The 23,796-nt window shown below is 37.8% G+C and overlaps 1 pseudogene; it reads left to right on the forward strand.

Moving 5' to 3' along the window:
- The first annotated feature begins 2,048 nt into the window (after window positions 1–2,048).
- On the forward strand, window positions 2,049–21,046 carry LOC122055217 (annotated as a pseudogene).
- The last annotated feature ends 2,750 nt before the right edge of the window (window positions 21,047–23,796 follow it).

Raw genomic sequence — 23,796 nt, forward strand, 5'->3', positions numbered from 1 at the left:
CTTGGTGGACGTGCAGGAGCTCTCTCACCACTCTATATAAAGAGCCTCATACTTCGCCGGAGGTACGCGTTCAAGACCTTTGGAGCCACTCTTTTCTGTTGCTTGCTTGCCTGACTTGAGCGTCGGAGGGTCGCCGCCGGGAACCCCTTCTCGGCCCGACTTCTGTGCAGGTTCGCCGGAGGTTCGTGCAACCAATCGAAGACCCACGTCAGCAGCCGGGGAGCGTCACGTGCCCAGCGTCCGTTGATTCAGCCTTCGGACAGGATCAATCTCCTTTAGCGATATGATCTCTGGTAAAATGGTGTTTTATTTCAATATATTTAGTTCTTGAATGATGCACTAGATTTTTTGTTAAGTTGATTGAACTAATATTATCAATTAACACTTTTGTATGTTTAAAATTTAGATTGTAGTCTTTTAAGGTGTACATCATCCATAATAGTTGTGCAACGCATTCTCCTATTGTAATATACTCTACCACAGTAGTAGATAAAGCAACACAATGCTGCTTTCTACTAAACCAGCTAACAAGTGATGATCCAAGTAGTTGACAACCACCACTTGTTCTTTTCTGATCAAGTTTATAGCCGACATAATTAGAGTTAGAGTATCCTAAGAGTTCAAAATTTTCTACCCGAGGGTAGGTACCACATTCCTATGTTGGCGTACCTTTTAAGTATAAAAAAATTCTTTTAACACAAGCTAAGTGTGATTCCTTGGCACAAGTTTGGTACCTAGCACATATACTGACTGCAAATGAGATATCTAGTCGACTTGTAGTTAGGTATGGTAGGTTTCCTATGACACTTCTATAATATTTGAGGTCTATAGGTTTTCCACTTGGGTCACTATCTAGGGTTGTATAGTAGCCATTGGAGTTTTAATGTCTTTGGAGTTTTCCATTCCAAATTTTTTAAGTAATTCAAGTGTATAATTTTGTTGATAAACATAGTTACCTTCATTTGTTTGTTTGATTTGTAGACCTAGGAAGAATGTTAGTTGTTCTACTAGACTCATTTCAAACTCCTGTTCTATTAGCGTTATGAATTCTTCTAACATTTTTGAGTTAGTTGATCTAAATATTATATCGTCCACATAGACTTGAGCTATAAATAGATCTTGATTAATTACTTTTACAAAAAGGGTTGGGTCTATTTGACCTTGTTTGAAGCTTTTTGAGATTAAGTATGTGGGCAACCTTTCATACCAAGCTCTGGGGGTTTTCTTAGATCATAAAAGGCTTTCTTTAATTTGAACACATAATTCAGGCATTCTAAGCCTTTAAACCCAGGGGTTGACCTATATACACCTCTTCCTTAATTAGCCCATTTAGAAAGGCTGACTTAACATCCATTTGATTCGAGTCTAGCAACTAGTGCATATGTTTCATTATAGTCAAGTCTATCAATTTGGTTGAATCCTTTTGCTACTAATCTGGCATTGTTTCTAACAATTTCTCCTTTTTCATTTAGTTTGTTTCTAAAGACCCATTTGGTTTTAATTATCCTTTTATTTTCTAGTAATGGAACTAAGTCTCATACTTCATTTCTTTCAAATCGGGCTAGTTCCTCTTACATGGCTAAGATCCAATCTGGATCACTTAATGATTCTTCTATTGTTTTGGGTTCGATGTTAGAGATTAAAGATATTTGACTTAAGTTTCTAAAAGCTTATCAAGTTTGAACTCTTAGGTCTGGGTCACCAATTACTTGGTCAAGTGGATGGTTTGTGTTAACCCTTATGGTTCTAGTTTGTTGTTCTTGAGGTTGATGTTCTTCTTCGTCACTTGCTCCCTTTTTTTGAAATTCTTCTTTCTCTTGCTGAACATTTTTCTTACTAAGTTCACCAGGTATTTTTCATCATCTGAGTCTTGGTCAGACTCAACTTCAGGTTCTGATTTGGTTCTGGTCTTTTCTTTTGATATTCCTGCAATAAAAGTAACACCTTTCTCAGGTTTGACATTAGTATGTTCGTGTAGCTACAATTCACAAAAAAGTTCATCTAACTTTAACTTGGATAAATTCCTCGAAATCTTATAAGCATCCACGATGGATGCTCATAGTGTATTTCGAGGAAATACGTTTAGAGCATACCTTATAAGATCCCGATTCTCCATCTGGTGGTCGATTGTGTGAAGTCCATTGAGGATATCTTTTATCCTCATATGCAGTTAACTAGCAATGTCACCTTCCTGCATTTTTATATTAAATAGTTTATTTAAGTATAGATCTCTTTTCATTACCTTTGCGTCGTTGGTTTCCTCACGTAGTTCTATGAGTTTGTCCCATAGCTCCTTCATATTTTCATATGGGCCAACGCGGTTCAACTCCTCCTTTGTTAACTCGCACTGATTGTGCTGAGGGCCTTGAAATTAATCTGGTTCTTCTTCTTCATTTCTGAATTCTAATTTTTCAGGTCCATTGGAATTCTGGCATTGTTGACGGACACCTTATATCGTTTGGTGATGCTGAACCATTGATCGAAGTCGGTCTTCAGGTACACCTCTATCCGTTTCTTCCAATATGGCAAGCCATCATTGTTAAAGAGGGAAAGACGTACGGTAGAGTATCCCTAGTTTTGGGCTATGAACCTTGCACACAAAAGAGGAAAAGGCAAAAAAAATCCTAAGAATAGGTCTTGGATTAGTAGTGTGGGAGAAGAAAAAAATATTAAGACTCGATTGGTGTTGTACCAATTGAGAGTCATTCGCAATGAAAAAAATTATCCAAGAAGGTAATTATACTAGTCTGGACTATACTGAAAAAAAGCTCAAAATCTGAAAGAAAAAAAATTACCTCCTTGCCTGATCGGTGGTTGCACCAATTCAGTATGATAATTGCTCTGATATCACTTGTTGGATCGAGTCACACATGAGTAAATCACGTGGTTTTAAGAATTTGTCTTTTTGGTTTTGAAATCAAAAGTATGCACAGCGAAAATTAAGTATAAAAGAGAACATAAGAAAATACGATCGATTTACTTGGTTTGGAGCCTTCGGCGACTCCTATTCCAAGTCTCAGGTCCCACGGACCTATCGATGGGTAATCCACTAAAATACCTCTTCTGGTACCTCTGGAAGAGGAAATCGAGTACAAGAAAAGTTAGAACAAGTGCATGTAAGGAAATATGTTGCTAAACACGTAAACGGGCAGCGGAAAAACATATTTCCTCTAGAAGATCCATGCGAAGGGAAAGAGAAATTCCTTTATATACTAAGTTTTTTAACATAGCATGAGAGAGTATACCTTTGTAGCGTGCTCATGGACTCCTGACAGCTCGGATCACAGCACGATCTCATGTTCGCGCCTCTACGGTATCCACACGAACAAGCGTTCATTTGTCTCACAAACTCACAAGATGGAGAAAGGTTGTGCTAGCAACCTATGGAGTGGATTTCGGCCAAGAGAGGAGAGGAGCAATAAGAATGAAGATCTCCCCAAAATGAAGAGAAAATTGCTTAAGTATTTTCATCCAATGAAAACACTTAATTAGCATTAATGGCCTTAATGAGTATTTACACACCATTAAGGATCACACTTGTAACTCCTCATTTCAAATGAGTGTAACTCCTCATTTCAAATTCAATTTCAAAAATTGAATGAAATGAATAATTAAATTTTGAAATTCAATAATTATCTCCATTAATCCTCACTTGAGTCTAACTCAAGTCTAATTCACTTGAGTCTAACTCAAGTCTAATTCACTTGAGTCTAACTCAAGTCTAATTCAATCGAGTCTTACTCAATTAATCCTCATGCAATTCAAATTTAATGAATCACTATTTCATTAATTCAAATTGGCTCCTTGAGTCTAATTTGAATTGGACTTAATCCAACAATTATATCCAATTGAGTCCAACTCAATAAGTCCAATTCGGATTAGACTTAATCCAATGATTCATCATATGAACTCATCTCTAAATCTACTTGTTCTTTGTGTGTGACCCAATAGGTTCTTGTAACGTTGGCAATGTACCCAAATCAACATTTAGATACATAAGCAATGAGTGGCATCTAGCAAGACATCATTGCTACCCAAGTGACGAGAATGTCAAGATCCGACCTAACCTGTCTGTGGCTATTATCTTGTATGACTTGGTCCCTCTATCCTTAATATCTAGATTGATCAATGAGGCATAGACCGTGTCATCCTCTTATCAACCTTTGTGTTTTTTGATCTCTAAGTAAACACACTCAATCAAATAAGCTTAATATCTCATATTAACTCATTTACGCATGGTCATGCTTTCTTGTGTCCTACTAATTAAGGGGCCCACAGATATCGTTTCCATCATATGAAAGGGATAGGTCCTATCTACATCACTCACATCCCTCCGCATAATTCATTGCATACCCAGTGATCGACTTTATTGTCCACCTTGTTATAGGTGACGTTTGCCGATACCAAAGTACACAACTCCTTATGTAGGGAACCGTAGCGACTTCAGGTCTAAGGACTATTCATACCAATAGTCACATAAGAATGTTTATGACACTCATATAACGATCCATGAAACATTCTCATGGCGGGTCATTCAGTATATATTCTCTAATATATATCCATGTGTCAACCTCATATCTCATATCCATGACTTGTGAGATCAAATCATCCGTTGACCTACATGCTAGTCTCAACGCATTAATATTGTCCTTGTATATTAATGCTCGACTAGGAATAGTTAAAAGTAGTGTTCTCTACAATATCTCACTATCAATTCAACCAATTAATATACTGTAGATAAGAACCTACTACCCAAGGATATTATTATACTTATTTAATTGGCATTGAACTGAAATAAATATAATAACCAATTTTATCTTTTATTAATAATGATATATGATACAAAATGAGCCCTTTACAATCATTTCATAATTGGTATTAGGGCTAATACTAACAGTACAACACACTGCACTTGTTCTTTTGCAATAATTAAGTACAAGAAAATAATTCCGTTACCAACACTTAGATGTGAGAGAGCTCGTGTGTTGGTCTGTCGGGCGCGATAAAAAATCCTCGGAGCAGTAGTCCAACGCAGCAGCTTTGCAACAGAGTCGCAGTAGGAGCCTGGAGCAGTCAGAAAGCTGTTTTGATGCGTAGAAACTCGTATGAGTGTTGTGTTTGAAGCTTTGAGCAAGCATCCTTAAAAAGAGCTTGGAAGGCGCCTTCCATAGCCATTAAAGGCGCCTCTAACTCGAGAAATCTGATCTTGAACAACCCAACTTCTATCCGCGATGAGGTCTGAATTTTATCCTATGGAAGGTGCCTTCAGCCATCAATGGCGCCTTCCATGAATAGTGCGAAGGTGTCTTCCATATCCATTGAAGACACCTTCAGGTACTGTTCATCTGAAGGCTTTTTGCTTCTTTTGCCTTGCAAGTTATGTTAGTTCAAAACTAAAACATCTAATATGTAAAATAAAGTTAACACAGTAAAAAATAAGAAGTAGTAATTAGTTCCTGTCCTCTCGGGACCAGAAACTAGTCAAAGTCTCAGATTAGGGATCCAAAATGGACCTAACTTGGATCGACGCCTATTGTCCCTCAATTGGGATGCGTCCTCACAAAGTCACTCTCCTCGAGTGACTTACCTTCACTTACCATCTTGCAGTTAGTTTGACTAGTCTTCTGACCCACCAGGTCTTCATGCCAGTTGTCCAGTTCGCAGACCCAACTGGACTTCTGCTGGTTGTCCGATTCCGCAGACCCAACAACACTTCCAACCAGATATCCGGTCAGTCCGTTGACCTATCTAAATTTTGCATCAGCTATCCGGTTCTACGGATAGGGATGACAATTTCACCCAAACCCGATGGAGGATCATATATCCAACCCGAATGAAGGAGGGTATGGAGGGATCAGCAATACCCGATTAAATAATATATATACATATATTAAAGAAAATTTTCTTTTTCTAAAATCAACTTACTATTTTTGTTGATATTAGGAGGAGACTATATAGATGTTTAATCTATATATATAAATAGGATGTTAATTTTAATATATTTTTATTGAATGATAATAGTTGGATAGAAAAAAGAAAAATTATAACTATAGAAGATATCCAATCCTTTAATGAGTATGAGTATACCCATCGAAGATCCTATACCCGATGGGTATGTGGACAGAGGATATAGAATCTGACCCGAACCAGACCCATTGTCATCCCTACCTGCGGACCTAGCTGGATTTCAGCCTGGTGTACGGTCCGTTGGACTCGTCAATTCCTGCACACTTGGTAAAGTAATTAGATTACAAAAATACCTAACTCAACTCACTTGTCATTCATCAAAACCTGAATTAGACCGTTAGTGCAAATCACGTCAATATTTATTATCTTCAACCCACCTCTCTCAAAACCTTTGTTGGAGAATGCACGGACAAATTCTCTTAGCATGCACATATTGGTCATCCGTCTCTACGCCTTGTTCAGGACATTATTAATCATTTTGGTTTACCAACTTCTTTAGCGTCATCATTGTTAGAGTGTATATTAAAAGCCTAATTTTTTGTAAACATTTATTTTGAAATAAAAAATCACATTGGTTAAATGTCTACATGCTAAGTGTAGTTGTTCAATTAATTTATATTGTAGATAATATGGTATGTGGTGTCACACACAGAAGATCATGTTATCAGTTCCTTATAAATTATAAATAGTAGCTCACGGCTAAGATGGATAGGAACAAACCATTGGAATAGTCGTAGTATAATTTGGTATTAGTTTATCTTGACTATAAAATTACGCTAGTACACTCTGAGTGTATTGAGCAAGACCATTTAAGGTAAGTTCTTTTTATACTAACTACATAAAAGAACAAGACCTTTGTTATTATGGAAGTGTGTGCTCTTAATCATGATATAATAATAAGCACATATACTCAATATTCATTTCTTTAATTTATCAAAAGGTGTGATTTAGTTCGATAAATCAATATGCCGGATAAGTTGGGAAATGATATTATTTATATGGTGTGTTGTTGATTATAGAATGAAACTGTCTCCCAGTAATTTAGGTTGATGATGTCCCCTTGAGGAGCTCATAAGGATTGTCATGTAAACCCTGCAAGTGGACTTAGTCCGACATGACGATAAGGTTAAGTGGTACTACTCTTGGACTAAGATATTAATTAAGTGAGTTGTCAGTCACTCATTTAATTAGTAGACATTCAATATCTTAAACACATGGAGATTAACACACTCATGATAAGAAGGAGCTCATATAGTAATATGAGATTGGTGCGGTAGTTCAATAATAACTCTTTAGTGGAATGAGTTATTATTGATGAATTCGAGTTGGGTGTTCGGGGCGAACACAGGAAGCTCAAGTTCATCGGGAGACCAAAACAAATTCCTCCTCTCGGTCCCTATCGTAGCCTCTTATTTATAAAGTGTTATACCCACCTATACCCACTTCTTATCCATCCTAAGGTGGCCGGCCAAGCCAAGCTTGGAGCCCAAGCAAGAGTCGGCCAAGATGGATCAAGTAGGTGGTCGACCCTAACTTGGAGTCCAAGTTGATGGCTGACCACAATTAAAATAAAAGAGATTTTATTTTTTAAAATCTTTCCATATGTGGAAGTCATGATTTAAAAGAAAGTTTTAAAATTAAATCTTTCCTTTTATAGTTTCTACAAAATATTAAGAGAAAGATTTGATATCTTTCCTTATTTGTAGTTAAAAGAAATATTTTAATTTTAGAGAAAACTTTCCTTAATTTTAATCATCCACATGTTTTAAAAGAGAGATCTTAATTTATAAAAGTTTCTTTTTATAACCAACCATAAAGGGAATTTTTTTAAGAGAAATTTGTTGGGGTTGCAAGGTTGCAAGGTTGCAAACATAGTCCCATATTAAAAACACATGGGAAAGATCATGGGTTTATTAGAAAAAAGATATCTCCATTGGCTTGAGGCCTTTTGGGGAGAGCCCAAGAGCAAAGACATGAGGGTCTAGGCCTAAAGTGGACAATATCATGCTATTATGGAGATATCTAAATTCTTTTCGATCCAATAATTGGTATCAGAGCCCAGACTGCTAGAAGGTTTAACCGCCGACTGTGCACAAGAGCTATGGTCTGATTGAGCCATGTGGGTACAATATTGACCTCGAACAAAGAAAGTAGGGGCTCCTATGTTCGGATCAAGAGGACCAGACACTAGGCAGGAAGTCCTAGTTGCGACTAGGCAATGAAGTCCTAGTAGGTCGAGTGGACCGAGGGGCAGGAAGACCTGGTGGGTCGAGGATCGGACGTGGGAAGCCTATGGTCCTTTGTTTGAGGGGGGGATTGTTGGGGTTGCAAGGTTGCAAACATAGTTCCATATTGAAAACACATGGGAAAGATCATGGGTTTATAAGAGAAAAGATATCTCTATTGGCTTGAGGCCTTTTAGGGAGAGTCCAAGAGCAAAGCCATGAGGGTCTAGGCCCAAAGTGGACAATATCATGCTATTGTGGAGATATCTAAATTCTTATCGATCCTACAAAATTTTTATTTTAAAAATTTTCGAAAACAAATTAGGAAGTTTTAATTTTGTGTTTAAAACTTTTCTTGTTTGGAGGAATTAAGGTGGTCGACCATTAAAAGGGTTAAAAGGAAATTTTAATTAAATTTTCCTTTCATTGGCAAGGAGAATAAGGAAGTTTTTATTAAAACTTTCCTTATTTGCTAAGACCAAGGAATATAAAAGAGAGGGTAGAGGTGCCTCACCTTATAACAACATATCATCTAGTATTCCTCTCTTCTCTTCCTTAGTGGTGGTCGGCCCTCTCTTCTTCCTCTTCCCTTATTCTTCTTCTTAAGTGGCCGACAACATCATCTTCTTGGAGAGATCTTGGTGGCCAGATTTTGCTTGGAGAAGAAGAAGAGATAGGAGACATTGTTTCCTAGCATCCCTTGGAGCTTGGTTGGTGGCCGAAGTTCTTCATCTCTAGGAGATTGTTGGTGGCCAAAACTTGCAAGGAGAAGAAGGAGGCTAGAGTGGATTCTCGTCTCGGTAGATCGTCGCCCACACGACGTCTGAGATAAGAAGAGGAATATGGCAGAAGATCGTGAGGTCTATAAGCTACAAAAGGTATAAGTAGTTATTAGTTTCCGCATCATAACTAGTTCATCTTTTTGTTTAGATCTTGAAATACCAAACACAAGAGGCTTATGATTCTAGGTTTCGGATTTATGATTCGAATTTGTGTTTCTTTTATTTTTCGATCTTGTGATTCGATTGTTCATATTGGTTAAACCTAAGGTTACTATAAGGAGATTAAATATTGAATTTTGTTGAAAGGCTTTATCTAGGAAGTGGTGGATGTTCCCATAACCAAGAAGGCCTAGTGCCTTGCCATGTTTAACATGGAAGTCAATCTCTGAAATAAATATTTAATCGAATTTGTAACATGGGTGGATTTGGATCAATAATGTTAAGCATCGTTTGCGATCCAAGTCTAAACCTCTAAGAACAGATAAGTTGAATTTGGAATCAATAATGTTAAGTTCCGTTTGCGATTTCAAATTTAATTTCTAAAGAACACAATAGGTTGTTAGAAAAGGTTCAGGACTTGTACAAAATTTTTATACAGGAGAACCGATACGATATTCCGAGTAGCAACCAACAATCATCTCATTTATGTAAAGCTTGTATGAAAGTAAAATCTCATAAACTACATTTTGTATCCTCTACTCGCAACTCTAGCTTTTCTTTGGAAATTATTCACTTCGATGTTTGGGGTCCTGCTCCTATTCTTTCTAATCAGGGTTTTCTTTAGTATGTTATTTTTATTGATAACTTTAGCAAGTTCACTTGGATTTTTCCTATGAAAAGAAAATATGATCTCTTTGATATTTTTTTATCGTTTTTAAAAACATGTTGAGCGTTATTTTGATCGTAAAATATTCTCCCTTTATTCTAATTGGGGAGGAGAGTATCAAGCGCTTCATCGTCATCTTACTTCCTCTTGCATCCTCTATCGAGTCTCTTGTCCCCACACTCCTAAACAAAATGGATCCTCCGAGAGAAAACATCGTCATGTGGTTGAAACTGCCTTACCTCTTCTTAATCATACCCCAGTTCCACTTAAATTTTGGGATGATGTCATCCAAACTGTAGTCTATCTTAGCAATCATTTACCCACTCCATTACTTCAAAATAAGTGTCCATTGGAGAGACTTTATAATCGTCTTCCAGATTACTCTTTCTTTCGTATCTTTGGTTGCACATGTTATCCTTAGCTACGACCTTACTCTAAACACAAGTTAAACCCTCGTTCTCTACAATGTGTTTTCCTTGGTTATAGTAATTTGCATCATAGGTACTGTTGCCTCCATATTTCAACCTAACGGATATATATTTCTTGACATATTACTTTTGATGAATCTCTTTTTTCGTTTGTAGTTGCTACCTCGGATCCTTCTTTAGATAATCAAGGCACTTATCTAATATCACTGAGTAATATATGGGATCCCCATATATTGATTCATCAAGACATATTGAAAGTACCAGGGGGGATGGTATCTTGGATTCTGTTCCATCTCCACATATTCCTGTAGACTTAGCCACTAGTGGTGATCCACTCTCTAGTTCTGATTCTCATCCGTTTGACCACTCATCTCCGAGTAGCTATGATGATGATACTCCTCAATGAATGCTTCCTCTAAGCGATATCTATACACGATGTCAACCAATTTCTACTCGTTATCCTCTTCCATGTGCTCTTATTGCTTCTTCAAATTTTGTTGAACCTTCTAGCTTTAAACAGGCAGTCAAAGATCTAAATTGGCGTGTTGCGATGACTATGAAATTTAATGATCTTCTTCGCAATGCAACCTGGAACTTAGTTCCTCGTACTCCATCTATGAATATTGTGGGTTCTTAATGGGTTTACCAAATTAAGTATTATGCATACGGATCTAGTGAACGTTACAAAGCTCGCCTTGTTACTAAAGACTTTAATCAACAACTAGGTATTGACTTCAATGATACTTTTAGTCCAGTGGTCAAAATTACAACTATCAGATTGCTACTATCTATAGCTGTTAGCTCCAATGGGTCGATGCGACAATTAGATATTTTCAATGCTTTCCTTCATGGACACCTTGAAGAAACTGTTTATATGGAGCAACCACCTGAATTCATCCATCCGCAACTTCCAACATATCTGTGTCAACTTTAGAAATCTATATATGGTCTTTGGCAAGCACCTCGTGCATGTTTCGACTTACGTGTCATTGTCACAACCCAGTCTGTGTTTTTATCATCTCCAGGCCTGTGTGCCATTGTCTTATCCCAGCCTGCGTGACAAGGTCTTATCCTGGCCTACGTGTCGATGTTATATCTAGGTCTACGTGCCAAGGTCACATCCGGTTTTGTGCCACCACATCCGGCTCCGCATTGTCAGATCTAGCTCTTCATCCGGCTCAGAGTCACCTGCTCTTTTGGGTCACGACAACTTGAACAACGTCCCGATCAGCTCACCGATCCATCCGAGGGCGCCCCCTGGGCCAGGGTATGTCCTTCGTTCATATTCTATACATATTTCATTATTTTATGTCTTAGTCTGTTACTTATATATTCGTTGTACAAAAATTTTCCTGTACAAAAATTGTACAAGTATAGAACTATTCCTAGCAACCCGCATGTTCGATCAGACATGTGTTTGATCAATCAAGCAAATTCTTGATGGATCAAAGCACACCTTGATCGAAGTACAAGATCGGTGGCCTCTTGTGTTGGTATTCAAAATCAGTACAAAGAAAACTCGACTAATTACGTAGTGGAATTAAAGAACTAGTCGTACCTTTCCTTTGTAGCTAAAGACCTCTTGATCTTCTGCCGTATTCCTCTCCTCTTCTTGGACATCGTGTGGGCGACGATCTACCAAGACAACACCACTCTCCTTCTCTTCTAGGTTTCCAAACTGTCGGCTACAAAAGGAGGCTCTAGGATGGGGCACCTTCTCATCTTCTTCCTTCTCTTCTCTTCTTCCTCTTCTTCAAGCTGCCGCCCACCAAGGGGCACCCGCCCTTGGCAGTAGGTGAAGGGGCGCCGACCCTTAGCAATAGGTGAAGGGGCACCGACCCTAAGCAAGAAGGAAGGGGGGAGGGGCGCCGGCCACAAGGAAGAGATGTGGCCGACCCTAGGTGGAGATGTGGTCGGCCTTAGCAAGGGAAGAAGGGGCACCGACCACAAGGAGGAGAAGAGAATTAGAGAGAATTAGAAAATTAGGTTTTAGGGGGCACCACCTACTCCTTTTATAACTTTTGTCGTCAGTTACAAAGAAAGAAAAATAACATAATTCTGTTTAGAAAAAATCTCCCTTTCTATAACCAAGTTAAACCAAACCAAGTTATGGATGGGTGGATGCAAGACTTTATATAGATGCTACAACAGAGACCTAGAGGAGGAATTGGTTTATACCTCCTGATGGGCTTGGGCTTCCTGTGTTCGGCCCGAACACCCAACCCAAGTCCATACCACTAAAGGGTTGTCAGGAACTCATTTAATTAATGGGCATTCAATATCTTAAACACAAGAAGATTAACGCACATATGATAAGAAAGAGCTCATAATGTAATATGAGATTGGTGCGGTAGTTCAATAATAACTCTTTAGTGGTATGAGTTATTATTGATGAACTTGAGTTGGGTGTTCGGGTCGAACACAGGAAGCTCAAGCTCATCAGGAGGCCTAAACCAATTCCTCCTCTAGGTCTCTGTTGTAGCCTCTATGTATAAAGTCTCACATCCATCCAAGTCCACTTCTTACCCAAGTAATGGGCCGGCCACATCTTTGCTTGGTGCCCAAGCAAGGGGCCGACCAAGCTTTTCTTGGAGCCCAAGGGGTGGCCGGCCAAGCCTTGCTTGGTGCCCAAGCAAGGGGCCGACCACAAGGAATTAAAAGAGAGTTTTAATTTTAAAATCTTTCCTTTTTTGTAGTAATCTATAATTATTTAAAAGAGAGATTTTAATTTTAAAAATTTCCTTTTATAGCCATCCACAAAGGGATTGAAAAGAGATATTTTAATTTTAAAATATTTCCTTTTTTGTAGTCATCTACAATTGTTTAAAAGAGAAATTTTAATTTTAAAACTTTCCTTTTATAGCCATCCACAAAGGGATTGAAAAGAGATATTTTAATTTTAAAATTTTTCCTTTTTTATAGTCATCTATAATTATTTAAAAGAGAGATTTTAATTTTAGAACTTTCCTTTTATAGCCATCCACAAAGAGATTTAAAAGAGAAATTTTAATTTTAAAATCTTTCCTTTTATAGCTATCCACAAAGGGATTTAAAAGAGAGATTTTAATTTTAAAGTTTTTCCTTTTTGTTGCCCAAGCTATGGCCGACCATGATCGGAATTAAAATGAAGTTTTAATTATGTTTAAAACTTTTCTTTTTAGCATTCACCAAGGATTATAAAAGAGAGGTAGATGGTGCCTTATGGTAGAACACAACCTAAAGTTCCCTCTTCTATTTTCCTTGGTGGCCGACCCTCTTTCTCCTCTTCTCCCTTTGCTTTCTTCCCTTAAGGCCGGCGGCACATCAAGGCTTCACCTCCTTGTGGCCAATTTCTTGGAGAAGAAGAAGAAGAGAAGGAGGCTCCCTATTATTGTTGGTGCAACATCCCTCAGGTCAAGGTTGACCTGGTTAACCAAGCTGAGTCTTGGTTTGGGTTTAGATGTTTGACAATAAGATATTGATCGAAGAAGAGTCAAGTAGGTCAAGGTTGACCGGATACTTGACTGGGAAGTCCTAACTGGAAGTTAGGAAAGGAAGTCCTAGTGGGAAGCTAGGCAGAAGGAAAATCTAAGTGGGTGAGTGGTGAAGTCACGTGGTGGGAAAGTCCTAGTGAGTGAAGCTAGGCGAAGGAAATCCTAGTGAGTGAAGCTAGGTGAAAGTCCTGGTGAGTGAAGCCGGTGAAAGTCCTAGTGAGTGAAGCTAGGCAGTGGAAAACCCTAGTGAGTGAAGCTAGGTGAAAGTCCCGGTGAGTGAAGCCGGTGAAAGTCCTAGTGAGTGAAGCTAGGCAGATGGAAGCTAGGTGAAAGTCCAGTGAGTGAAGCTGTGGAAAGTCCTAGTGAGTGAAACTAGGCAGTGGAAAACCCTAGTGAGTGAAGCTAGGGTGAAAGTCCCGATGAGTGAAGCCAGGCAAGGAAAATCCAGATGGATCAAGGATGATCGGACATCCGGTGTTGGAAGTCCAAGTAGGTAAATTCGATACTTAGCGAGGAAAATCCAGATGGATCAAGGATGATCGGACATCCGGTGTTGGGAAGTCCAAGTAGGTCAAAGGATTGACCGGATACTTGGCAAGTGAAAATCCAGGTGGGTCAAGGTTGATCAGACACCTGGTGTTGGGAAGTCCAAGTAGGTTAAAGGATTGACCGGATACTTGGCACGAGGAAATCTAGATGGGTCAAGGGTAACTGGACATCTGGTGGAAGTCCAAGTAGGTCATGGTTGACCGGATACTTGGCACTAGGAGAAAAGTCCAAATGGGTCAAAGGGATTGACCGGACACTTGATGAAGGAGTCCTAGCAGGTCAAAGTTGACCCGATGCTAGGCATGATGTACCAACAGGTCAAGGTTGACCGAGTTGGTTAGGGGAGGTTGGACTTGGTTTTGGGCAACAGTGGGATCGATCGATCATTGACCTAGTATCGATCGTGGATCGGATCGTTATCCGGATCGATTCGGACTTCCGGATCGATCCGCTGATCGATTGGGATCTCCAATCGATCGACCGATCGGGGACGATCGCCGCGCGATAGGCTGGATCGATCCGTGGATCGATCCAGCGCCGCTTCAGAGAGCACTGAGGCGCTCTGGATCGATCGACCGACGATCGATTCGGAACATTCGAATCGATCGGGATCCGACCGTTGGCGTCGTTTAAAGCCGCAGGCGAGCGTGGTCTTCGGCATCTCTTCACGAGCTCTTCTCAGATTCATTCCAGCTCCTCCACAGCTCTCTACAAGCACGTGATCGCCAGTTCTTGAAGGTTCTTGGAGGCTTTCCAAGTCAAGAGGCGGATCTATTGCAAGAGGAAGAAGTTAGGGTTAGGGTTTTTACTGCACATCTTGTAAGCTTTTGCTTAACTTGTATTTCCCCTTCTTCTTCTTGTATTGAGAGTGTTGTAGGGCTTCTCCGCCTTTGGTAGTTACCATAAAGGAGTGTTATTCATAGTGGAGGGTGTGTGCGTTGGTGTGGATCCTTGGATTAGTCACCTCTTGTGAGGTGGATACCAAGTAAAATCCTAGTGTTAGCGTGCTTGTGTTTGTTTCAGTATTTTCCGCTGCACATCCAGAAGCAACAAGCAACGCCAAGCAACGAGCGAACGCGACGAGCTATTCACCCCTCTAGCTACTTTTGGTCCTAACAAGTGGTATCAGAGCAAGGCCGCTCTTCATCGGAATCATCGCCGGAAGGGTCAAGCATATCAAGAAAAGCTAGAGGGTGAAGAAGTTGGAGCAAATTCTTCAAGTTCAAGATTTTATCAAGCTCAACTTCAAGATGCAATTCCAAGATGGACTTGGATTTGACACAAGGGTGGCTCCACCATACACATCCACAAGCTTCGATTCTTGGAAATCAAGAATCGAAATTTCTTATGATGGAGATAGAGCAATGGTTTGCTCTAATGGAAGGCTCAAGCTCCAACAAACTCCAAGGGCAAGCTTCTAAAGAAAAGCAGATGGAGCTCGTAGCAAATTCAAAGGGGCGAGGCAAATGACAAAATGACCAAGCGTTTGGTCAACTTATTGCCTAGCCACATATTGGCTCAAGTTGGAGAATTCAAGATGCCAAGGAGCTTTGGAGCAAATTGGCCAAGCTTCATGAGATCCCTCCACTGTACGAGATCAAGAAGAATCCAGAGAAGGAGACTCATGGAGCAAGACCAAGAGGAGGATTCCGAGGTTGAGAGATGCTCAACCTCCGAAGAAGAAATCCAAGAAGAAGCTTCATCCTCAAGGGAATGCAACGAAGAGGACAAGGAGGGAGCATATTCCTTGTTTCATATTCAAGATGATGAAGCCTCCACCTCTAGGATTGAGGGGGAGCAATCCTTGGTGACACCGGATCAAGAAGAAGGAGAAGCCTCTACATCCGGGTCAAGAGAAGAAGAGGAGGAAGAAGCTTCTACCTCCACAAGTCAAGAAAAATCAAATGGAGGAGAATCAAGGTCCGATCAAGAGGAAGCTTCTACCTCCGGATCCAAAGAAAAAGATGCCACCCCTACAAGCAAAGGTATAAATATTTCAATTAATAATAAAAATCATATTATATGCTTTAAATGTAGGGAACATGGACACTACAAGAGCAAGTGCCCTAAATTAGCCAAGAAGAAGGGCCAAGTGGCACAAAAGGGCAAGGTGAAGCCCAAGGAGACCATCCCCAACACAAAGAAGAGCAAGGAGCATATTATATGCTTCTCTTGCAATCAAAAGGGGCATTATCGTAGTCAATGCCCCAAGGGGAAGAAGAAGGTCAAGGCTCAAGGAGGCACTAGTCAAGGGGGAGCCTCCAAGGTAAAAGAAGGTAACTTTCATTGAGCCTATTCCTTTGCAAAATGGTAAAAAGCATGATAGTTCAAATTTTTATCATTTTAATGCAATTACCATAAGAATAGAAAGCATGAGGGCTTTAAGGAAAAGCATGTGGCCCTACATGCTAAGACTATCACTCCTAGGGTTAGGAATGTAGGTAATAGTCTAGGCAATAACTCTAAGGATTTTAGATACAAGCCTAGAAACCAAAAGGCTCATGGACTTAATGAAAAACCAAATTCTAAGGATTTAATGATAGAAAATCAAGTCTTGAGATCAAGACTTGATAAAATGGAAAAGACCCTAAAAAGGATGGAAAATATCCTAAAAGGGCAAAGTGAGCAAAACCTAGGGCTAGGAAAGTCAAAGCCATCAAATAGCCATAGAGGTTTGGGATACAAACCAAAGGCTAAGAAGGATGTGCCTAGTTATCATAGGGTTCCATATAGTTATGGAACAAACCCTAGGTTTAGTGGTCAAGTCAAGAATACTAGGGAAGTCATCCCTAAGAGTATTTTTGCAACCAAAGTGACTAAGACTTCTAAGAAGTCTAAGAAAGTCACTAACAAGGTCACAAGGGAGGCTATCCCTAGGGTTGACCTAGAAAATGTGACCAAGGCTTCTAAGAAGCCCAACAAGGTCACTAGGAAGGTATCTAGGGAAGTTATCCCTAGTGAGTACCTAGAGCATCCAAGGAGCACCAATAGGTGTTGGGTTCCTAGGAGCATCTTCTCTACCCCATAAATGGGTTAGAGAGTGTCAACTCCAATTAGAAGGGTAGTTAACCCAACTTTGAGGAAATTGACACTCAAGGAGCATTTTCAAGGTTTTTGTTAACCTTTGAAAATGAAATGGAACTATTATTTACTCCTTGAAAGAGTAAAATGTGCCTAGTGGTGAAAATTTGATTTTAATCTTAAAAGGCACATATTGGGAAATTCATAAGAGCTACCAAGTTGGGATTTTGGTATGTTCTTAGGAAATTTAAGGCAATCCGGGCCTTAACTTTAAAGTGCTACTCTTGTGGAAAAATGAAATATGCCAACATTTGAGGAATATGCTTAATTTCAATTGGCATAAATTAATCAAGGGAATTAGAAATGCCAATTTAGGTTTTGGCATTTTCTTGACGCATTTAAGGGCAATCTAGGTTTAAGTTGTAAGTTTAGCTAAGGTTTTAAGGACACTTAGATAGTTAATCTAGGTATATTTTATTTATGCTAAATCTTGCCATGATTGTTTGCCCATCATATGCCATGACATCATGTCTACTTTTGCATTCATGACTTATTATGAAAAATACAAAAATACCATGTCATGACATTCATACATCATGTAATTATAGGATATTTTCTCTTGAAAATTATTTCTTTTTGATGTATGTCATAACATTATCATGCATTAAGTTTAATTCCTTGTAATCAAGGACAAAAGGCATTTAACAACACTTATTAACAAGTGACATCCTAGGTGGGTGTCTAATATCTCCAAAATGCCTAGATAGTATGCATGATCCCTAGATTAGGGCAAAATCAATCTCTACATCTCACAAAGACCTATAAGATGACTTGTATGTGTTTTAGTGCACATTAGATACAAGTGAGATGTTAGGATGATGAACAAAACTCACACTACTAGAAAACTAGGCTTTTGAGACAAAAAGTTTAAGACAGTGACAAAATTTGTCTCAAATACTAAGTAATTAAGACAGTAATAATAGATGTCTCAAAATTTTATATTGAGACATTAAATTTAAGACAGTATTTAAGATTTGTCTCAAATTCAATTAATAAGACACCTAATAAAGACGGTTAAAAATATAATTATATAAGACATTCAAATAAGACGGTAAAAAATATTTATCTCAATTTATCTTGAATATGATTCATTGGAACGGTTGCGATCGTCACAAACTCTGCTATTCTAGTTTCATATCATTTCATAGAACGATCGCGATGTGGATGTACACACACAATAATAACATTAGAAAAAAATATTTACAAATTTAACTTAATTAAATTTTTTAATTATAATTTGTGATTAAACATTGATAATTTAAGAATTATGAAAATAAATTATATTAAATATTTAATGACATACTAACCTTTTATGGATATGTCTAAAACACTACCATAATAATAAGAATAAATAATAAATTTATTATATAGAGAGAGAGGATGATGATATTAATTAAAATTTAATCTAATTAAATTTATTTAGGAAAATAATAATAATATAATTAATAGTTAATATGAAAATAAATTTATATGATTATATAGAATTTTTTTAATATTTTTTTAAAATTTAAAATGAATTTTTATTATATTATATTAAATTTTTTAATAATTATATTTTAGAAAATAAATTATTTTAATCAAAACTAAAACTAAGTCCTAAATTTCTATGAACACGTCTCATCTTCTCATCTTCTCACGCGTCGAAACCTAAAAGCCATCGTTGTTGTCGTAGTTTCTACCGCCGCTGCTGCCACCGCCTTCGTCTTCTTCTTCTTCTCACCCTGTCGTGCTCGCCCGCCGCTACCGCCGCCGCTTCCACCGCAGTTTCCTCCGCCGTTGCTGCCTTCTCTTCTTCTTCTTCTCGCCCTGTTGTGCCTACCAGCCGCTACCACCGCTTCCACTGCCTTTTTTTTTCTTCTTCTTCTTCTTCTTCTCACCTCGTCATGCCCACCCCGTGAGTTGCCCGATCAGGCCACGCCAGAGCACCGATTCATCCAGAGGTAATCATGGCTCTATGTTTATATAGGATATATGCCTCTAACCTCAAATTATGCCTCCGACAGCTTTTTTTTCTGGATTTTGATATAGGATATTGGACTTGGAACAATGTTTACAGATGAAACAATAAATCAATTTACATGGTATTTTAATGTCCAAAAATGATGCATTTTTGGAACCTCTAACATAGTTTTGGAAATTTTGATTTTTGGAGTTTCTTTATCTAGTTATGAAAGACCAAACTACATAAAAATTTGTTTTGATTTTTGTCTCTGGTACTGCAGCTAGTTGGTAAAGATGCATTTGCAAAAACAGATAAGATTACCTTGGAGAGTGCTAATCTTCTGTGTGAAGATTATCTTGCCCAGAATGCATTTACTCCATAAGTTGTATTTGACACAATCAATCATTGGCATAACTTTACCATAACTGTTTTTGTCTCATCAAGTACCAATCAACAACTTCTGCAATAGATATGACAAGTTCTGCCCATTCTACAAATTAGTTTGGATGATGCGTAACATTATTCACTTCAACACTTTGGCGAATCAGGTACTCATCTGCTCTATTCTACTAATTTGTAGTAATTTATGATCTATTGTTTTGATTATTAGCTTATCCTTGTTGCTCTGATTTGATGCTCAATTGAGACCCCAACATTAGTCAGTTAACCTCCGAGTTTAATAGTGCCCTTTCATTATCAGACTAACATGTAACTTCATGTGCTAACAACATTGAAGTATTGTCAAGTTTAATCAGCATTTTATTACATCATTAACAATTTTATCCTGTGATGGAATATGGCATATAGGTTAGAAGCCTCCCAAGAGATCACTCATCCTAAAATTGCACCACATGGAATGTGACTCCAAGTTGATGAGCTTCCTATGAGATCACCCATTCTGAAATTGTACCATCCCAAGCACACTTATAACTAGAAAGTTCTTATATAGAAATGAACCAATTCCACCAAAATACGTGTCATTTTAGAGAATGCATACATACATAATCCATTTAACTTATGTCACACCAATGGACCAGTCCCACCTTTCTAGTTTTTGTGTGTTCTAGGTTCTAGGTTTTGTTCCTACTAGAAATATATTAGAAGCCACCTTGCCCAAGCTCTTTGTTTTGACTATCACTTCTCACCCTCCGCTGACCGTATCATTAATAGGCTCACATGCATTTGTGGGATAGTTAATTCAGCTTATGATATATTTTACCATTTACATGAAAGAACTGACCAACTATCATATCTAACTACTAGTCCAAAATACTTGAGCTAAGCTAAAATTAATAGTAGCTCGCTCATCTAAATTTATGAAGCTTTTTTTTTTTATCAAACCACAACTCACAAGATAATTTGAATTGTCACAAGATTTTCTATTACAATCATATATTGGTCTCTTGTTTCACTTTTCAACTAGTAGTCCAAGACTTCCAGACTACTTCCTGTTTTAAATCTCGTGGATCAAGATTTACAATTGTTGTATATTTTGTTATTTTGTTACTAGGCCGTCGAGAGAGGAGCAGGTTCTGATGGTCAAAAGATCACTTATAGCGTCATCAAGCATTGATTAGGTGACCTCTTCTATCGATTAGTGTAAGTAGTTGACCTTTAAGACCCTATTTGTGCAAGTTGGTCATAAAGTGGCTGCTAATTGAAGGCTCGATTATGTTGTTTGCCTTCGTCAGGTCCCAAAAGTTTGAAGACCTTGCCGAAGGTGAGGAAGCTCTTGATATACGTACACTATTTTTTTATTTAGATTGTAGATAATACTATTTTACATGTATAAAAATTGGGTAACCAATAGGTACATTGGTAGTTATTTTCACAAGATTTTTTTGGTTTTATTAACAATTTTGGCTATATAGTGTACGTATTTTTATGTTGTAAATAAATCTATTTTACAGGTGCAACAACTTGAAAGGCACAAAGATATTGATAAACACATGAGTCATCATTTCTTATTACGAGATGAAGAGGTTTGTTTAACTTGGGGCTATTTGTGTTGTGTATATATATATATATATATATATATATATAGTTGCAAAAAAGAGGATTATGTGTTAGATGATGAAATTTCTTATTGAACAATTTTGTTTATTGATTTTTCTAAACAATATATATTCTAAATCATCTTTATCTCTAAAAAGAGTTTTTTTAATGTTCAGGATTATGATGAAGAAGGATTATAGAAGTTATCTCCAGATGACGAGGAGTTGTTCTTTATGTTTTTTCTTCTGTAACTTTCATGAGAATAGTAGTTTTTTTCTTATCAAATTAATGATGGATATGTAGATATTTTTATTATTGGATGAATGTTGACATGAAACCTATGTATTAACTTGTAAGTTAAAAAATATTAGAATTTTGTTTATGTATATCACTTTTAATTTATGAAGAGAGAGTTTTTCCTTTTGTTTTGAAATGATAATTCAATATATCGGATCAGATCTAGATTAATTTGTATAGTAAATGTTCTTTTAAGATTATTAATTTTTGTTATAAATGATGCATCTAACAAATTAAAATATTAGAGACAACAATTTACTGTCTTCACTTCTTTTTGAGACGGCACATTATCGTCTTAACTTAGTGTCTTTAGTTTTTTTTTCACAAGATAAGACATAACATTTGAGACAAAAAATAACTGTCTTAAATATTTTTGAGACAATTGAACAACTGTCTCATCACCGTCTTAAATAACATTTGAGACGGTACAACTGTCACAATATTTTTTTGAGACGCTTGTATTGGAGACGGCTACATTACTGTCTCATAGTCGTCTCAAAAACATTTTGAGACATTAAATTTATAATTTAAGACATATTTTGTTGTGTCTCAAAAAGTGCTTTTTCTAGTAGTGTCAAGATGTTGATTTAGTGCATTCTTTTGAGTTTTAAGTTCATCAAAACACATAGTTATGTGTTTTCCCATCATTGGGAAAGCTAATGTACAAGTCATGTGCATTATGCCCAAGGAACATGATGGGATATTGGTTTTGAAAATGTTTTTAAAATGTTTTTGGAAAACTTTGGTGAAGGCTATCTTTTGATAGTAATCACCATTGGATAGTTAGACACAAACTTGAAGAAAACACTAAGGTTTTTGCAAGTTTTCAAGTTTGTGTCAATCTTTGAAAATATGATGTATTTTCATAGAAAACTATTTTTCCTTGATAATATATGCCCTAAACAATGTCTACACGAAATTTCATAATTTTTGGATTTTTGTAGAATTTTCTAGGGGTTTCTGAAGTTGACTGAAATGGAATTTCAGCAACTATCAGAGCTCCGATCGATCCATGGATCGATTGGAGTGCCTGAATCGATCCATGGATCGATTCAGAAGGCAAATCACGCGAGCAGTAGCTCGCTGGATTGATCAGCCGATCGATCCAGGTAGTCTGAATCGATCAGTGGATCGATTCAGAAAGGTTCAATCGATTGGAACCCAACTCCAATCGATCCAAGTTGCTGATTTTGGCTGGGAAAGCCTGATTTCAGCACTTTGAACCTATTTTTAGTCTAGGTACTCATTCCAAACCCTTAAAATACATTTGTATACATAAAAAGGGTATTTTCGTATTGAAAACAAGGATGGAATGGTAAAGGAAGGCTAAGTTGAAGTTTAGGTTGAGGTTTGTTTCAAATTTTGAACATTTGAACCTCAAAACTTCTAAATCTGGGTTTCCTAAAGGTTTAGGGATTCCAAGTCATTGTTGGTGCAATGACAGAAGTTTCCACCATGTCTTTAGGGGGAGGGACTCTTTAAAGACATGAAAATTATTTTTCATGAACCTTGGAAGGTGGTTAACCTTCTGTTGTGAACTTGCTCAAGGTTGAGCATTTAAACTTGAAATGGGGATAAATGGGGAGTGGATATCCTCATCATTTCAAGTGGGAACTCAAGATGTTAGAAAATGCTCAAGGTTGGGTATTTGTCTACATTGAGGAAGAAGTTAAGGATAAATGAAGGGTATGGGACCTTCATTATTGTGTTGATCACAATGAGTGAAATTGTGATCACGATGAGCAACTCTTCAGGGGGAGAGTCTTCAACAAATGGAGTTGTTGAAGTGTGCCCAAAATTGGAGCATAGGTTGATGTGTGTCCAAAGACGGGTTGATGTGTTTTATTAGTAGGAGGTTGATGTGTGCCAATAGGGGGAGAATGAAAGGAAGTAAGTTAGGTTTTCATTACCTAGAGGGAGTTTGCCCTCTTAGGGGGAGAATGAAAAGCTTAATTTATGGGTTCATTACCTAGTGGCATGAAGAAGGAGGCTATAGGATTAGCCTAACTTACATGTGGGATTGTAAGTGTTATTGTGGTATTGTCAAACATCAAAAAGGGGGAGATTGTTGGTGCAACATCCCTCAGGTCAAGGTTGACCTGGTTAACCAAGCTGAGTCTTGGTTTGGGTTTAGATGTTTGACAATAAGATATTGATTGAAGAAGAGTCAAGTAGGTCAAGGTTGACTGGATACTTGACTGGGAAGTCCTAACTGGCAAGTTAGGCAGAAG

This window comes from Zingiber officinale, chromosome 3B (genome assembly GCF_018446385.1).
Source record: "Zingiber officinale cultivar Zhangliang chromosome 3B, Zo_v1.1, whole genome shotgun sequence".
NCBI lineage: Eukaryota > Viridiplantae > Streptophyta > Magnoliopsida > Zingiberales > Zingiberaceae > Zingiber > Zingiber officinale.